The sequence below is a fragment of the Colossoma macropomum genome, unplaced genomic scaffold, assembly GCF_904425465.1.
Source record: "Colossoma macropomum unplaced genomic scaffold, Colossoma_macropomum, whole genome shotgun sequence".
Classification (NCBI taxonomy): Eukaryota; Metazoa; Chordata; class Actinopteri; order Characiformes; family Serrasalmidae; genus Colossoma; species Colossoma macropomum.
The window spans coordinates 20564178-20568095 of NW_023494797.1; positions in this window are offsets into that span (position 1 = coordinate 20564178).

Genomic DNA, 3918 nt, shown 5'->3' on the forward strand with positions numbered 1-3918 from the left:
TAAACTGCTGTAGCTGAATAAGCTGCTGTATCCTAAATAGTTGGATATTTGTAAATGTATTTTTTCTGACATCACAAAAACAGTGAATTCAAAACAGCAGAGTTGCTACAGTTTAGTTTCCATATTTGAATTGAATGAGTGAGTTTTGATAATGTAGCAGTGTTTAAATACAGTAGACCTCTGTGTAAAGAACATGAGCCACACCCAAAATATAGTGGTTGTTACTGCTGGTTTTGGGTCCAGATTTAAACCCTTTAGTGAATATTTGGTCTCATACTAAACTCAAACTAGCTCAGCAGTGTTTTTCAGCTGTTTGAAGCTGTCAGTGCCGAGTGGATCAATACTGACTCTTCTTTCTGTAAAAGATTGTCTGCACACTAAACTACAACATTTAAGGAAATCAAAGTAAAAATTCTCTTTACATTAACTTACTGCATCTGATTCTGATTACAAGCGATGGTCTGTGTGTGGGAGGAGTGATCAAATTATCATTTTATACCATTTATTATATAAATAAATAAAGAACGGTCTGGATTTGGAAATTTTGGCTTTTAATAAAAGTGATCAATAACGATATGAAAAAGAATGAAATCAAAGAATTAAAGAGCGGTCACTGTTATCAGTCACTGATTTCACTCTTTAAAATGAATTTTAACAAAACAGATCAATAACGACATAGTTAATTATGTAAAAAAAATCTATTCTAAAACATAAAGAATATATTCGTAATACATCTTCAGAATATAGATTTTTTGACCAATCACTGAGTTTATTTTCTCCTAAAAGTAAAACTGAAATAACTTTATCAATAAAAGGTATAACGACGTAATGAAGACCCTTAAAAAGAAACATTTAGAGAATGGTCAGTGGTTTTGATCACTGATTGTACTTTTTTCTCACAGCGTTTGATGCTTCAGTCTCAGTAAAAGAGAAGAATGAAGTCATTAATGAAGATAAAGACTCTCCTACCTGACGAAGCTCCTCCAGCTGAGCTGGTTTCTGTTTTAATCCAGAGAGAAAAATATCAGTCAGTTTAAACTCCAGCTGCTCTCCCAGCTCAGCTCAGCTCAGCTCAACTTTCCTGTTATGGTCACTAATCTCCTTAGTGGAAGTTCAAAACTTTCAGGAAAATCAGATCATCATCATCAGGAGAGAGAGAGAGAGAGAGAGAGAGAGCGAGAGAGCGAGAGGGAGGAGAGACGTGATCCTCACAGAGAGAGAGCGACAAGGAGAAGGGAAAAAAGAAATGGGGGAAAAGAGAGAGAAGGAGCAAAAAGAAATATGGGGAAGTGGGGATAAAGGAGAGAGAAAAGGGGGAAACTGAGAGTGGAAAGAAAGAAAGAGGGGATAGAGGGAGGGAGAAAGAAGGAAGACAGAGCAGAAGAGAAGGAAGAGAAAGAGGGGGAAAGAAAGCTGGAGAGAGAGTCAACCAGATATGATGCTCAGAAAGAGAGAGAAGTGAAAAGTGGAGAGAGGAAGGTGAAAGGGAGATAAAGTGGGGGGGGGTTGAAAAAAAAAAGAAAAAGTGAAGAATGATGGAGAGTAAGAGGGAGTGGGAAAGAGAGAGAGAGAAGGATTAGAGAAGAAAGAGATGAAAGAAAGTAGGGACGCAGAAAACATGGAAGAGACTGTAAGCGAGAGAGAAAGAACGTTGGGAAAAAAGAAAGGGAGAGAGTGAGGTGGAGAAAAGAGGATAAAAAGGAAGATGGAAAGAAAAAGAGGGAGGTAGAGAGAGAGAGAGAGAGAGAGAGAATAGGGTAAAAGAGGAGAGGAGGGACAGAGAGCCGGGCGAGTGAAGGAGGGAGAGTGGTCAGACTCCTGTGCTGAGTGTCGGTGCTGACAGTGCAGTGAAGGAGAGCAGATGATTATTATGGAGCTCTATGATGAAGATTATGATAAACAGGTTGGAGCAGTTGATCCTGTGAAGCTCCACTAGAGCTGTTAACATTCCAGAGCTGTGATTCTGTTAAAATCTCCCGATACTGTCTAATCTGCTGTGGAAGAAAAGGGGCGGAGCCAAATCACACCAACATTCACCTCAGATTTACTGTAGTGGACCAGCAGGACCTGTTTGGTGTTTGATGTTCACTTCTTTATTTTTAGCGCTGGAGCTACGAGGCTAATGGGACATGAAAAATGACCCTTTCCAGGCTCCGCCCACAAACATGTTCTGCTAAAAATCCCATCCAGGCAAAAAGATTTAAAAAGGAATTCAGCATAATTCTCTGTTAAAGATGTAAACAGAGTCGTTCAGAGTGGTTTAAACTGAGTCTGTTCTACAGTTTATCATTAGGTTGAATTTTAAGTTTATTTATATAGCGCTTTTTACAACAGGTGTTGTCACAAAGCAGCTTTACAAAGAAATCAGCATTACAGAAAGAAATCCGGGTCCGAGCCCCCATGAGCGTCGCCAGTGGCGACAGTGGCAAGGAAACACTCCCTAAGAGAAACTGGAAGAAACCTTGAGAGGAACCAAGGCTCAGAAGGGGAACCCATCCTCCTCTGGACCACACCGGACAGTAAACACTGTTAGTATAAAGTATTATAGTACAAAAACGGGGAAAACAGGTGGAGAAAATGATTCAATTGTTTAGTTTAGTTTATGCAGCAGCAGCAGCAGCAGCAGTGGGGTCAGGTTGTGAGGGTGAGGTTGCATGGCGTTGTACAGCATGAAGCTCAATGGTGGTCAAGCCGGTCCAGAGGGCTGGCAGCAGTGGCACCTGATCAAGGCAGAAGAGGCAGCAGCATCAGACGCACAGGATGGGCAGCTGTTCAACTCGGCAAAGAAAAGAAAGAAAGGAAAAACACACAGAGAGTCAGTTCTGTAATGAGTGACTGATCACAGATTACAGTGTTAGCAGAGCAGCAGAGACTCAGGCAGGTATAGAACTGACAGGGAAAACTAATTACCAAAGGCTTGACTATACAAGTAAGTTTTTAGCCTAGACTTAAAGACTGAGGCTGTGTCTGAGTCCAGAACATTAACAGGAAGACTATTCCAAAGCTGGGGGGCTTTGTATGAGAAACTCCGCCCCCTGACGTAACTTCATTAATTCTAGGTACTAATAGTGAGCAGCACCTTGTGATCTAAGTAGGCGTGATGGTTCATAGCGGGAGAGAAGTTCACTCAGGTACAGAGGGGCGAGTCCGTTTAGAGCTTTATAGGTCAGTAGGAGAATTTTATAATTAATGCAAAATTTAACTGGTAACCAGTGTAAGGTTGATAAAACTGGGCTGATATGGTCGAACTTTCGGGTTCTAGTAAGAACTCTGGCTGCAGCGTTCTGGACCAGCTGAAGCTCGTTAAGGCTTTTGCTGGGACATCCAGCCAGCAGGGCATTACAGTAATCTAGCCTTGAAGTAATAAATGCATGAACTAACTTTTCTGGTTCCTGTAGAGAAAATGCATTTCTCAATTTAGCAGTATTGCGGAGATGCAGGAAGGCTGTTCTAGTAATATTAGTTATATGTTCGTCGAAGGACAGATCGGGGTCCATAATGAGTTTTTTACAGATGAGCTTGATGCAACTGAGAAATTGTTAAATTTAAGTGTTAAATTAGACAGTTTGTTTCTTGCCGCTTTTGGACCAAGAAGTAGAACCTCTGTTTTATCCGAGTTAAGAAGGAGGAAGTTACTCAACATCCAGTCCTTTATGTCTTTTATACAGTCCTCAGTCTTGCTAAGTTTAATTTTATCATCCGGTTCGCTTGCTAAATATAACTGAGTGTCATCGGCATAGCAGTGGAAATTTATGCTGTGTTTACTGATAATGGTGCCCAGTGGTAGCATATACAATGTGAATAATACAGGTCCTAAAACAGAGCCTTGTGGAACACCATACTTTACTTTTGTGAGAACAGATGATTCACCGTTTATATTAAACTGATAGCGATCAGTGAGGTAGGACCTGAACCAGG